This window comes from Protopterus annectens, chromosome 11.part0, assembly GCF_019279795.1.
Source record: "Protopterus annectens isolate FY-2018-M chromosome 11.part0, PAN1.0, whole genome shotgun sequence".
Taxonomy (NCBI): domain Eukaryota; kingdom Metazoa; phylum Chordata; order Ceratodontiformes; family Protopteridae; genus Protopterus; species Protopterus annectens.
Window position 1 is genome coordinate 195,895,788 of NC_056745.1, and position 16,203 is coordinate 195,911,990.

A 16,203-nucleotide genomic window follows, 5' to 3' on the forward strand; every position below is an offset into this window, starting at 1 on the left:
ATAATCAATAAATTCTTTAATATAAAAAAAATGTAATACTTATATTCCACTGCTTTACTTCACCATATGGTCATGACACAAAAAACAGGTTTGTGCACATTACAATAACCATCAAATACTACTTTTTCTGAATACTCAACAAATACCAAATATGTTCCTTTCCTGTTTTTTTAACATTTTTCTTCTTTTCTTTATAAAACTTGTTAAATACACTTTTATATTAAATTGAATTGTATTGTTTGCACAGTTTCTCATAAAATTTGTTATAATCATATATAGTCAATATACATAGATATATAATATGTAATTTATAGTAATATATGAATTAACGTAATACATAAAATAATTGTTTACTAATTTCCCTTCTTAAATTTCATATATAGGAACTTATTTCATATGTTTTCATTACACTCACATTCATATATGTAACATATAGTTTAAAACTATGAAAAATTTTAAAGTTAAATTTCCTATTAAAAAATCCCCTTAATAAAATACTATTGTAACTTAATGAATATATACATAAACCAACTTAATAGATAAGGCCTCAAATCATTTAAAAGTACAAACAACAAATTTGTTACAAAAAAAATTTCTCTTTTATAATTTAACATTTGTATATAATTTATATAAATGTACATAATTTACGAAACATACTGTTTATGTATTAGATCTCAACATCAGTGTTTTGGAAATAATTTTAAATTTAACATTTTAGTTTACATAAATTAATATTACCCTAAGAAAACAAAAAAAGTAAAAATATTATTTAATAAATAATAATTTTTTTCATATCTCAAAAATATTAATTAACATTGTTTGTATTTTTGTATAATTTAGTTCTCTAATTGGTGGTCTTGTTACTAAACAATGAAAATAAGAACATTCATTTGATAATTTAACAATATAGATTGATAAAAATGTCTAATAATAATTTTTTAATAACTTTTTTGAAAATAATGATGAAATGTTTCATAATTTATTACTATTTTAAATATGTAAGAAAATTCAATAAGACAAGAAGTTGTTACAACATAACATATTTGATTTATTATTGAGGATATTTTATTGAAATTTTTAATGAAAAAAATCATCATATATTATTATAAAATACATTATTGAAATGAGTGTAATAAGAATAACATATGAAAAAAAAGTTCTATATGAAATTGTAAACAATTATTAATAACATTTATATATTTTTTTCATGCAAATAGTTATTTTATGTAATATGAAAAATGTGTAATCTGACTATATTGCTATTACATTAACCCATGATTCAAAAGCTTTCATGAGCTTTCTTTCTCAGAAATAAAGGTACTTTTATACATCCTAAGCTTTTGCATTATGTTTTAGCTTTACTGCATTTCTCCTCTTGCAGCTTTAATTCCTTTGTCAAGCTAAGGATACTCATTTCCACCTGAAGTTGAAGCAAATGTAGTTCAAATTTAAATCCTCTTAACTTCAGATAAGAGGCAATCCCTTTTTACTATTTTCTCTACACAAGTCATCACTTCTCATGAGCTCTTATTACCTTCCACGTCTAAGTTTGAGTTTAATTTCCATGGCAGCATCATAAATTTATAAAGCATATGTAAATTCCTCCTCTTCTTAATGACCTTAACTTCACTGGAGTGTTTCTAACAAAACAATAGCGAAAGTAGTTACAATAATTACAATAACTTTAACTATCTCACTATAGGCCAGGAAGCATACACTGCCTCTGTCTCACAGGCGCAATGTTTCCCAGACTTTATCAACACAAACACCCTGGACCAGATAAAGCACTCTCCAATGAGAGGATCAAACATATTGGACCTAGTACTCACCAAAATGGGACAATGTTTTAGCCCCCCCTCCATGTCCTGTCTTCATTGGTGTAGTTGGATCACAAAGCTGTCACCCTCAAAATAAAAATGAATCTGGAAAACCCAGCTAAATCTGTAACATAACTATTCTAAAGCTAACTACATCCTATTAAGTGACAGTTTGTCAAAATTCATGGTTCTCCCAAACCCCAAGAACACAGCCACCTATGCAGAATTATTTACAGAAGCAATGTACAAATATCTAAAATGGCTGCACTGTGGCTTCTGTATCTACCAGATATAAGCCCAGGCCTAACACCAAAAGAAAACCACACTGGTGAAATCCTTACCTTAACAAACTATATAACAAAAGAAAAACGTCATGGCCAAAATCAGAAAGAGCAGTTCTCACAGAGACAAGAGCTCACTGATTCAATCAAGCAAAAAAATAAAAGGTCTTATAAAGTCCAACAAGGCCAATTATGAGGTCATAATAGCCTCCCAGGCTAAGGACAATCACAAGGCCTTCTTCAGCTATGTCAGGAACCGTAAAGGTAATACGCAGCAGTGTGCAGAACTTGTGGTAAATAACAAAAACTTCAGTGATCAGGGTGACATAGCAAATCTACTGGTGATAAATTTAGCTCTCACTGCCCTACCCCCTTAACCCCTGTAAAATTCCTTCTAGAATGCCCCTCCCAACTATTAACAGGGTGCAAGTCCTGGAGGTGCTTGATAAGGCCAAAAACACTGTTTCAGTGGGCCCAGCAATATTCCTGGTTGCCTCCTAAATAGCCTAAAATATGACCTAGAAGGACCACTTGAGGAACTCTTCATCTACAGCCTCAGAACTGGCTACATGCCAGGTGAATGGAGGACCACAACAGTCATCACTCTTCATTAGGGTGGCCCATCAACTAACCCCAGGGGCTGCAGACCCATCAGTCTGACAACTCTAATATGCAAAGCCATGGAATGAATATTCATGGAAATGATCAATAAGGACATTGGAACCTACAGACACTGGACCCATCCCACTTTGGCTTTGTTAAGGGAAAGTCTTCCCTACTTAATCTGGTAGCCTTCCTGTGGAGGGTCACCATAGCTATGGATGGAGGGAAAACTGTACTTAATGCCTACCTTGACTTGGTCAAGGTGTTTGATACAATACCCCCCCCAGGTGCTTTTGACAAACTCTCAGCACTAGGCATAAATCCCTATATAACTCGCCAGATTGCTAGCTGGCTCACAAATAGGACCCAAGAAGCTAGGATTGGTGAGACCACCTCCTCCAAGAGACCAGTCACCAGGAGAGAATCCAGGGCTCCATGTTGGGCCCATTCCTGTTTGGCATCTACTTCTCAAAGGTCAAGGCTAATGTCAAAAGCCTCTGGCTTACCAAGTTTGCAGATGATTGTAAATTGGGAGCTATCATAGATTCTCCCCATAACACCAACATCATACAAGAGGGTCTAAGACAAACAAATGACTGGTGCAAAAGCCACAGATCAAGACACAATGCAAAGAAATGCACTATAGTGCCCTATGGGAAATGATTCACCCAAGCTAATTACGTCATCAATAAAACACCCCTTAAGAGTTGACCCACTAGTTAGGTATCTGGGAAGATATGAAGACAGTAATCTAATATTCGGCAAACACAATAGCTAAGATAGTAGGAAAATAATTCTATGTCACCCAGCCCATAAGCAAGGGTATGCCATCCTAGTAATAGTACCACTCTACTCAGCCCTTACCAGACCCATCATTGAGTACAATGACACCTTAGGCTTGTATCTTACCAAGCACTTGCACCAGTTGGAACTTGGAACACCTTGAAAGGTTCCTCTCCAGGAGAATCCAGGGTATGAATACACTATCCTACACAGATCACCTTAAAGTCCTAGCTGTGTACTCAGTCTTCTATAGGTTACCGAGAGGTGATCTAGGCCTAGCATATAAGGCATCCACAGCTCCAGCTATGATGGATCTCTTGCACATCCACAAGGCAAACAACACCAGAAACACTAGATCCAAGGACCTGAGCTTTGCCCATGACATAAACAGAACCTGCTGGAGAGACTGACATGTGTCAAAGGATCCCACACTATGTAATAAGCTCTTTGTGTATGTGAAGAAGAGTTCATTCCTCACTCTATTTAAAAAAACTTGATAATTGGATGGAAAATTGCTAGTTCACCCCTGGCCTGGCCGCCATGTCTCTGATGGACAGAGGCTGACAGTACGTACATAACTCCCCCTCCCCACATAGCCCTTAGCTACATCTTTACTAATGTACCCTACCATATAGGCATCAAAGGAACTCTGGGACAAAACTGGGTTGGGTTGCACAGTTAGGCTTCTAAAGACCCTGTTGATCATTAGCCTAATATAAAACTATGATCCTATAACCCAAAGACAAATTTCAAATATTTCAACATTAAAGTTGTGATTTTATTTTGCTTGACAAAGTTGGTCATCTTCTACTGCTGATGCATCTTTTCTGTATTTTATTGTTGAATTTTAAAGCATATTGTTTTAAAACAAAGTTTAATGAAAGCAGAATTAAAGGTTAAGTATTAAGGTTATATGGTGCTTAGACTATAAATATTTAGAAAATGAGTGACAATGGCATCTGTGGTGCCAGAAAACGAAAAGAGGGTTGAGCTTGTTGTTTATGGTTCAACAAAACAACTGGATATCAAGAAAAGAAGTGTATATAAAAGCTGTTTTACAGACAGTGGAATATCAGTGCAAGTTATTTAACATAAATTGAGACTGCTTGCTTACAAGTTCACGATGCATAAAACATAGCTGGTGGGCTGAATATTTTTTTCCAAAGAGTAGTTGGGAATTGTTAAGGCATATTGTTAAGGCATTAACCTGGACCGTTATATATAAGGCATGGAGAAATCGAGTAATTTTAGTGCAGTTTGTGAACTGCTGTGAGGTTTAACTCCCTCTTGTGACCCTTTACTAATGCCTGGTAAACCTTAACCCTACCTTTGTCACTGCCATGAAACCTAATCCTGCAATTTACCCTAGAAACACCTTTTTTTGTGAAATTACCACTACACAAGACAGGCTCAGACATATGCTTTACACATTAACACATGCACACAAAACTAAATCTATCCCATTCTTTAGCATTTAGGGTAACCCAAACCTATAAACATCAAACATTCCTACCTTCATTCTAAATCCACATTTACCTTACCCACTTACCCTCCATCCCAATTCATCCCCCCATCCCAAACCCACATTTACCTTACCCACTTACCCTCCATCCCAATTCATCCCCCCATCCCAAACCCACATTTACCTTACCCACTTACCCTCCATCCCAATTCATCCCCCCATCCCAAACCCACATTTACCTTACCCACTTACCCTCCATCCCAATTCATCCCCCCATCCCAAACCCACATTTACCTTACCCACTTACCGTCAATCCCAATTCATCCCCCCATCCCAAACCCACATTTACCTTACCCACTTACCTTCCATCCCAATTCATCCCCCCATCCCAAACCCACATTTACCTCCATCCCAATTCATCCCCCCATCCCAAACCCACATTTACCTTACCCACTTACCTTCCATCCCAGTTCATCCCCCCATCCCAAACCCACATTTACCTCCATCCCAATTCATCCCCCCATCCCAAACCCACATTTACCTTACCCACTTACCCCCATCCCAATTCATCCCCCCATCCCAAACCCACATTTACCTTACCCACTCACCTTCCATCCCAATTCATCCCCCCAGCCCAAACCCACATTTACCTTACCCACTCACCTTCCATCCCAATTCATCCCCCCATCCCAAACCCACATTTACCTTACCCATTTACCCTCCATCCCAATTCATCCCCCCATCCCAAACCCACATTTACCTTACCCACTTACCTTCCGCCCCAATTCATCCCCCATCCCAAACCCACATTTACCTCCATCCCAATTCATCCCCCATCCCAAACCTACATTTACCTTACCCACTCACCTTCCATCCCAATTCATCCCCCCATCCCAAACCCACATTTACCTTACCCACTCACCTTCCATCCCAATTCATCCCCCCATCCCAAACCCGCATTTACCTTACCTGCATACGCTCAGTCCCAATTCATCCATGTGTCAAACATTTGACAAAAGAACACTCTGAAAATGCATTAAATCTGTTGATAAAATGAATACTTAGACTGAATGCCACACACACACACACACACACACACACACACACACACACACACACACACACACACACACACACACACATATAGTATTATGTGTGTATTTCCACATGTGTTATATACATCTGTGTGTCTTTGTATTATATAACTTACAAAACTCATGTGAACGAGTCCTGTTTTGTTACCCTGGCTTCCTCTTCCAATAGTCTAGAGGGCTGAGAATTTCAGTGGATGCCCTTCAGAGCATTATTTTTCTATCTTGTGATAAAATTGCAGGTTTAAGCAGCAATTAGACAACATTTATTTATAAATAAATCCGATAACTATGTCACCTGCATTGTCTCACCCTGAATCCTCTAGGAAACATTGTTTTCTTTGCATATTCTGACTAAATAAATAGCACATGCTGGAATTAACAAACAAAACTACTATTTCAGATAAGTTTATGTTCATCTACTTCAGAACTACTCTAATTTAACCTGCTTTGGATATGGACAAACTGTTAGTTTCAGCTCTACTGAACTTAAGAGAGCAACACAGCATTTCTCTGTCCAACAGGCTATTTCATAACTGTACAACTCTCTCCTCTCTCTCTCTCTCTCTCTCAGTATGTCTCTTTGTCCCTACACCACTGATAGCCACATGTAATACATCTAGAACTATTTCATTTCAGTGTTTGCAACATGATATAAGCAGGTAAGACCTCTTCTAAACCAATACTATACAAGAAATAAGGACCTATAAAAGTTCTGTTCATTAGGACTTCTTGAAATATTTGACATCTCTGTATCTGAAAAGGAAATGCTGTCAAACTATCAAACTGAGGCAGTTTCGTAGTCCCAGTAGGTTGTTGCGTCTTTCGGCTTTTCCCGGTTAGAGGTTGCCACAGCGGAACTCCGATCCGCTAATGATTGGCAGTTGATTTTTTACGTGCTGAGTTGCCGGCCCTAACGCACAACCTTCAACGAAGGTACGCCTATTCACGAATGTCTCCACAGAAGACACTCTAGCTGAGAATCGAACGGGACAATGTCTTGCTGTGAGGCGACAACGCTATTCTTTTTAAATTGATATGTTTCGCATTATATTATAAATTAGTGTAATTTCTCAACATATTAAAATCCAGGTGCAACTGCAGATTAATACAGTAGTAGAATTATCTCAGGGCTTATAGAGGTCAGCCATTTTAACACACACCCTATCACTTTTTATACCACACACACACATCTTGATCCATTGACATAAAGACATTCAGAAAAATCCATTGTTCTTTCCAAACTCTACTCTTGATTACCAAAAGAAGAATGATCACATTCATTTAAGAGAACACTGTAATGTTATTCGAATATGACATATTCTACATATTTAGCAGTGAACAACAAACTAAAGGCTATTAACAAATAAAGATCACAGCTATTTTGCCTTTTGAGTGGTCCTTTTATCAAAATTCACAGTAATGTATAGATAATACTCTCTGTGTAATCATTAATATTTCATCAACTTGTTTAATCATGTTGGTATATCCGTTTCCATTTTATACAGCTCTGTAATCAGAGGACTGCGTATCATAATTCTGCAGTAATGGCAATCACAACAAACGAATAAATGCATAAATGCAATCTATTACATTTTCACACATTGCTGAATAGGGTCTCTTAGTATGCGTGTCTAGCTTGTCATTCGTATTATTGTTCTGCATTTATTAAAGTAAGTATTTCTATTTCTGACCTAAAGAAAAGCACTGATGAGCTGCTGAGAGTACTGAAATGTAACAAAAAGAGTTTGAGGCACGTACGCAAAAAGAGAAGAATGATGCTGGTATAACCTTTTGTTTTTTTGTCTAACGTATTGGATGCAGTTTTGAGTCACCCATTACAGAGAATATTCTACCTGGTGTGCCCTTAAATATAGCATAATGTAACAGCTGCAAAAGCAATGATGCATAAGGGAGAAGAGGGCCCTTCACATTAGATTACTATCACTAAAATCTGTAAGCCTATTCCAGCGTATGCACTAATGTATTTTGACTTCTGAAATAGTGAACCACAAGAACTGAGGCATTAGAACTATCATTTCAGACATCCACATAAAATGGAGCAAGTATAATATTCATTTTAATGGATAACTATAGCATTTCATTGCTAAAAATATTTAAAATTGAATCAGATGAACTTTCATGCTTGAATGATTACTTAAAATAGAAATTTATTCAGCTAATAATGTCTAAATATTGGCATTGCTATACAGACAGCTCAGGGAAATAACATTAACTGCACACTTATTTACTTGTGTAGCTTGACTGCCATACATTCCTAAGAGAGCTAAAACAGAAGCACTAGAATACAGTGACTTACTAATGCACTCACAGCATTAGCTTAATATTCAAAGATAATTACAGCTTTGTCATTGGTCCAGATATGTCACGTGGTCCATATCATTCTACACATTAACACCCAATAACATGAACAGCAGGCAGGAGCAAGACAGTAGATTAGGGTTACCACCTGTCCCACTTTGCGAGGGACAGTCCCTCTTTGAGCAGTTGTAACCTGACAAAAAATTGTAAAAATGGCAAATGTCCTGAGATTTTAGGACAAAATTATTGACTATATTTTATGTACTAGTTGCATAAAACAGTTATTCTGTATCTAAAATACCTAAATGTTACAAGAAACAGAATAAGCAACTAAAATGCTACAAGAATAAGCTTTTATTTAGGCAAAAAAGTTAAGTTCTATCCTTTGTACTGACCGTGGGTACGTGTCGGCCTGCAAAATCTGATGTTTGTACCAAAAATGTCCCACTTTGGCCATTTGAAAAGGTGGCAACCCTACAGTAGATGAATCATTCAGCATGAATTTCTATAAATATACTTTTGCATACTGTTGTGTGTTGGAGATTCTGGCTTGCATCAAACATGCTGAGACATGTTATAATGCTGATGCAAAAGTACATACACAAAAAACTAATTTGCTCATTTTTTTTAAACTTCCTTTTTCATCTTGCTCTACCATTTGTTGTAAACTCTCGAATTAAATCAGACATGTTTAAACACTGAAGAATGCTAAAGCAAAATTGAATTCAGGAAATAAAATTAAGGTGTCTAGACCTCTTTGGATTTGAATTTTCTTTTACTCTTAGATGAAAAAAAACAATCTATTAACTACACCCATAGACCATATTTCTCACTCTCTTCCTGTTGTATGTTCTCTTAGTATGATGTTTCCTGAAGTAGTTTTTTTTTTTTTTATGGTAACGCATATAATTTTGTGTAACTCACTTTACAATACCTAAAGCATGTTTGTTTCTTTTTAGACTAACATACTCAGCCATGTTTTCCTATACCTCTAAGGCATCTTTACTTGCTACTTCGACTGATAAGCCTATATTCAGAGCTTCTAAAGTGCAGATCCTTCATTAGTAAGTAGTCTCTTTTGTATGTTTTCTCAGTATTCATCTATTCATCCATCACCCTTTTTTGCCATTTTTTGCACATGAGGTTGGGGTGTCACATCAACACTGGCAATTATTTAGAGCCAATGTTTACACCTCTGGGTGGCTAGCCCTGCTGTGGTTGTTTTTCCATACAAGACACACACACAGTCATGCATTCACACCTATGACCATTTTAGAGTGTCCAAGCCCCTTACTGCACATTTTTAGAAACCAGAGCTCAGAAAAAACTCACACAAACACAGGGAGGACATCTAGATTCTACACTCCACCCCCCCCCCCCCACAAACGTTAAACCTGAGATCCTCTTACTGTGAGATGAGAATGCTACTCTGTGTGCTACAATTTCACAACATATGTTTCATAAAAATTTACTTTTTAGAACATCAGTTAGCTGTTAATTAAAATGACAGTTCTCAGCAAGTTTACATTATTTTGCTATAGATTCCAAAAGTGCATTTTTTTATTTCATTCATCTGCAAAATGTAATAAGCTCAAAATTCATATAATTTGATACTGTCTCTGAATGTCTTTAAACTACTTTTCAGGTGGAAATTAGTTCTACTACATTACACTGTAGCCCATAGCTCTGTTGGCCTTAATATTTACCAGAACTCTTCCTTTTTATAATCTGGAATGCCATTTCCCTTAAAGAATGAACCAACATTTGCTGATTATAAGTTGTCCTGTATTTCTAACAAAAAAACATAAACAAGTCATGCATGTTCATTTATTCATTTTAAAACTGTGTCCACTTGGAAATAATTTACTGTATAGCACTTCTTGTCCCAACTAAATTAGTCCAGGCATACTTCATTTTCAAATTAATTGTCATTTTGACCCATAACATATATTTTTAGATAACATATTTCTGATTCAGAATGGTTACTGTCTATTATTATTTCTTTGTTTAAACAGCCACAGTTTACCTAAAACATTTCCACATACTTTGTACTTCCTTAATATTTGAAAATTTTTCACACTTCTGGGACATAGTGGGATGAAACCTTAATTACAACCCAGATAGCCTGAGAATGATTATCATGCTAGGGCACTGGATGTGCCGAGCAGGGGAGGGTGGAGGTGTATGGCTTACACATACTCACATGGCCTGGGTGGGAGGAAAATGGTGGCCACAGGTGGCCAGATTGCTCTTGTGCAAGCCTCTAACATCCATCGGAGATGGACATATGTATCTGGCAATCCAAGACAATTAAAGCAGCCCTCATAGGCATGTGTCTTGAAGCAAGCCTATGTCAAGAGTGAGCACAGAATACTCCCACAGTGATTCAGGTGCTCACCGCAGACACTAGAGGGCAGAGTTATGGACCTAGTCACCAGATCCTGATGGCTGCCAGTTTGCTTTATAATTCCTGTTCTGTCCCTTATGAAGATCATACTTGCTTGAGTGTCATGTGCTATATATTTCTCTTAAGCACATTTATAATGGTGTACAGCTGCATTTCAGTGCATTTTTCCTCTCAGCTATTTTTGTTCAACAGGTGTGCCCAGCAGGTACATGTATATATTGGACATATACATCTGTATAACATTCATAAAACTTACTTTATTTCCTAACCTGATCATTGACATTTCTCAATGTTGAATCTTTTTTTCTTTGCACACTCAGTAATCAATCTTCACTGATGTTGCCTGTTACTAAAGTTACTGTCTCTGTTTTAAAGTGTATTTTAGTATTTATTTGGAAAACCATCACTGGGGATGCATGGGAACCGGGGGTTGGATGACCAGATGTATGTGATGTCATTCTGTGCATAGATGGTGCTTTCACTAAAGAAGGAATGATTTCAGCCTTAGTCACAGCTCAGACCAGCATCCAGGAGAATAACCAGTCTGGTGATTTGAATTTGCAGCCCTCAGAAACAGGACAGTTCAGCTTCTAAGAGGACTTAAAAATCCTTCTGGATTTAAAGAAACTTGAACTGGAGGCCAAATGTTTGGAATTAGAATCAGCAGGGAGATTGCAGTGTTTGGAGGTTGAAGAAAATGAGAAGCAGCCTCAACATGAGAGGGAGATGCTGGCTCATCACCATGGTAATGGGGTCATGGAGGTAATGGGGAAGTTTATAACCAAACCCCAGAAGCAACAAAGGTCAGTAAACTTCTTCCACAATTTACAGGGAGTGAAACTTTTGATATATTTGAAAGAGTATGCAAACAGTATAATGCTGATCAAGGGCTCTGGGTATGGTTCCTGACCCCCTTACTACATGCTAAAGCTGTAACTGCTGTTTCTAAATTGTCTGATATTGATTGTTTAAACTATGAAAAAATAAAGAAATGTTTACTTGAATGTTTTAAATTCACACCTGAAGCTTACAAGAAAAAAAATTGTGAGCATAGACACAAGGCAGATGAAAGTGTGTGTGATTATATTGATGAGTTAAGCATCAATTTTCATATGTGGGTGAGTGGGTGTCAGGTCACCACTTTTGAAAGGCTGGTAGACCTTTTGGTGAGGGAACAAGCCCTTACCACTTTGCCTCAGAATATGAGAATCTGGTTGGCAGACCAAGAATGTAACTCTGCAAATGAGCTGGGGAAGAAAAGGGATCTCTGCTTAGCAAGCAGGGCATGACTGCACAGGAAGGGGATACCCAGTCCTGGACAAGGATATAAGGGAACCCATGGTGGTCAGACTAACCCACCCTGACAGAGTCCATTAGAAACTGGGGAAGCCACAAATTCAGGTACATGGCCAGGAACAAGGGTTAAATACTTTAAATGTAATCATTGGGGCCATGTATCACATAGCTGTCCATGGAGGCAAGGTGGGGAACAAAAGGTTGGGGAGCCAGCAAGTGGGAACAACAGTATGCCAGTGGTAAGTTGTCTGGAGACAATACGGGTACCAAACTATCACAAGAGGTTATATCCAATCTTAGTGGATGGAAAACAAGTCACTGCTAAAAGAGACAGCCTCTGACATAACCACTGTGAAACCTGCAGTGGTTAAAGAAGAGCAGTACTTGCTTGGGCAGTCCACTCCAGTCAGAGCATTAGGAGGGCCCCAATCCAAATGCCTTTGGCCAGGGTTCACCTTGACCACGAGGGTAGAACAAGAAGCAAGCAAGTAACTGTGCTTGAGGATATACCTGCAGATGTGCTAATAGGGAATGATTTTGCTAATGCAGTACCTTGTGTGCATGCACTTGGTCTGGGCAGTGCTCTATCTGTATGTATGGTGGCACATAGGTGCTGAGGTCCTGGTGGCTTCTGGCTGTGGGTTTGCATGGGAACTGGGAGTTGGATGACCATGCATGTGATATCATTCTGAGCAGAGATGGTGTTTTGATGTTGGAGGGAAATGAAGTCTTGGAGGCAGTCTGCTTTTGGAAACCTGACTAGAAAGACCCTCATTCACATCATCTTGCCTTGTGGTACTAAGTAACTAAACAAAGAAACAGTAATTATTTTAGTCAATCAGGAATAGATTGGGAAATTAGCTAAATACTGTTTTTCTGTAACTGTGTGACTCTTTCCAGCTGTGTTATTTTCAATATTTCCTGTGACTGAAACTCTGGTGTACACTGTAAATAGATATTTAGTATTTTCATGTTCTTTTTAATAAATATATTTAAACTTTCCATTGTGGCTGGTCCATTTTAGAAAATATTTAAGCTTTGAAAGTATTTGCTTATATGTATTTGGTGACAGCTCTGGCCACTCCTGAAGCCTTGCTGTTTGGTCAACATTACCATGTCTATTAGTGTTAATTTCACTCACTATAACTGAAATCCCTTTAGAGCCTTACAGTAACTGACTAGTGGCAGTGAATCTACCTTATAGCCTAGTAAAGTTTGTAGAGTGAGTAATCTGTGCGAGCCTTTCCCAGATATGTGTGTGTGTGTGTGTGTGTGTGTGCGTGTGTGCGTGTGTGTGCGTGTGTGCGTGTGTGCGTGTGTGTGTGTGTGTGTGTGTGTGTGTGTGTGTGTGTGTGTGTGTGTGGGCGCGCGCGTGCACAAAAATTAAATCTCAAAGAGAATGTGCATTTCAGCTACTTGGGGCAGGGACATGAAGCACTGATTTTACAGAGAAGGTGCTGGAGGACTTGGCTTGGACACTCAGCTGAGGTCTAAACCCTATAGATATACCAGTGGGCAGTCTTTAGGGGGACAAGGAGGGAGACTGATAGAGAGACTGATTGTGCTCCATGTGTGCTCCTGGGGGAAATTATGCTTGATTCAGAGAAGTCTGCATTTGGAAATACTGAGTGTATCCATTTTTATTCTAAATGAACGTCCCACTCCAGTGTCAGTAGTGGGGGTTGAGGCTCTTTGATTGCTGGTCCAGAGTGGGGACATCACACAATGTTTTATCGTTGAAGTGTAATCATTCATATCTATTTATTCCTCATTCTCTTTCTTCTTTTCCTACCTCTATGCATTCCCATTTTCTTGTGCATCTGGTTTCTCTCTTGTTACTATAAATTGAACCTAGAAATGATACCCTTATGTGCTGCTTTCTGTTGCCTTATTTGCAGAATCATAACCTACCGCCTACCAACTGCTCTTATGCTGCTTTGTACCCTTACAGTATTCTTTCAAACTTTGCTATTTACAGCCTTCCATTTAGTGTATCTTATCCATCTTATAATAACTAAATGTCTCTGTGTTACATATAATGTAAATTCAGTGCAGATTTGCAACTGCTTAAATGTATGCAACAAAGATAAAACCACAGTGTAATGAAACCAGTGTAAGTCTTCATCAATAAAAGATCCAAATGGTCAAGAAACTTTCAGGCTGTGTGTACATCTTGCAACTATCCTGGAAAGAATTTTGATTCTTCAAAGTAGTTAGTTAATGAAGATTAACAGTACCATGATTAAACAAATGGCAAGCTTTAGGCTAAGATATCCAAGACGTAGACTTCAGAGAAAAAAAAGCTCTGACATGATAGATTACTCCTTAAACAAGTGCAAACTATTGTCATAAATCAATAAAGAACACTAAAGTAGATATTTTACAAACTCGTATGAAATTTTCTGTAAATAAAAATAGATTTGGTTTCCATTTAAGCAAAATGTCAGTGGAAATACAATAAATCAACATTGTTTTGATACACTTACTAAGCAGTCAGCACAAAAAAGTAAACAAATATATACATAAAACATAATAAAGCCATCTGCTATGAATCCCCAAATTACATATAATATAAAAGACAGCTAATTGTTATGAATGCTACCATAAAACAGAATTTTAATCAACTTTACACATATTGTGGTTTGTTATAGCTTTTGCAGCTACTAAGGTGGCACAAAACTTTCTAGCATCTAGACACAGCAGCTTAAGACAAGTGTCACTGTACAGCCTGCCCCTTCCCATTAAACATGTTACCATAATTTGTTTTTATTATAAATGCTGCTAAGAATTATGAGACAAACACAAATTAACCAAAGAAGGGCAAGTATTATATTCTAAAAAGATAGCAAATACCTACTCAAGTGAGAAATTGGATGCATAAACAACTAGGCATTAAATAATAATAAATAAATGGAACTAAACAACTAAATGAACTTTTCATGTTTATAACAAGGTTAGCAAATACTTTCTAATTTGGGCTTTTCTGGGCTAGTGAATGGCAGAATAAATGCCATTACATTGCAAGGTATCATGGTAAAAAACACCTTATAATCATCTGAAATCTTACTAAGTTAAAGAAATATTCTTTCAAGAAGTGTTATAGTTACATTTACATTATTTTCTCACCTTTTCACATCATGACAGAAGTTTAAGGGACACAGGATATACATTTGTAACAATAAAATTGTACCTCTACCATAATCTATGGCACATTTTGAGTGCAAATGGGATGCCTTAAAGACTTAAGACTTTAAGCCCATGATGAAATGGAATCAGACATCATTAAACCCTGGTGTAACTCAGGACCCCCATAGATTACTGTTATAATGTCATACTGTGCAGTTACAGTGGAGAAACTCCATCCAAACAGCACCAAACAATGTTTATTATCCTTATACCTATCCATTGCCGAAACTCCAACTGAACAGCACCAGACAATGTTTATAATCCTTATACCTATCCATTGCTGAAACTCCAGCCAAACGGCACCAAACAATGTTTATAATCCTTATACCTATCCATTGCTGAAACTCCAGCCAAATGGCACCAAACAATGTTTATAATCCTTATACCTATCCATTGCTGAAACTCCAGCCAAACGGCACCAAACAATGTTTATTATCCTTATACCTATCCATTGCTGAAACTCCAGCCAAACAGCACCAAACAATGTTTATAATCCTTATACCTATCCATTGCTGAAACTCCACCCAAACAGCACCAAACAAATTTTTATAATCCTTATACCTATCCATTGCTGAAACTCCAGCCAAACGGCATCAAACAATGTTTATAATCCTTATACCTATCCATTGCTGAAACTCCAGCCAAACGGCACCAAACAATGTTTATAATCCTTATACCTATCCATTGCTGAAACTCCAGCCAAACGGCACCAAACAATGTTTATAATCCTTATACCTATCCATTGCTGAAACTCCAGCCAAATGGCACCAAACAATGTTTATAATCCTTATACCTATCCATTGCTGAAACTCCAGCCAAACAGCACCAAACAATGTTTATTATCCTTATACCTATCCATTGCTGAAACTCCAGCCAAACAGCACCAAACAATGTTTATAATCCTTATACCTATCCATTGCTGAAACTCCACCCAAACAGCACCAAACTAATTTTA

At 37.4% G+C, this 16,203-nt stretch overlaps 1 protein-coding gene across 3 annotated transcripts in view; it reads right to left on the bottom strand.

The window, feature by feature from the left end:
• The window catches only part of IQSEC3 (IQ motif and Sec7 domain ArfGEF 3), a 3,183,686-nt gene that overhangs the window by 1,783,543 nt on the left and 1,383,940 nt on the right, over positions 1-16,203 (bottom strand). The gene's annotated exons all lie outside the window — the stretch shown is intronic.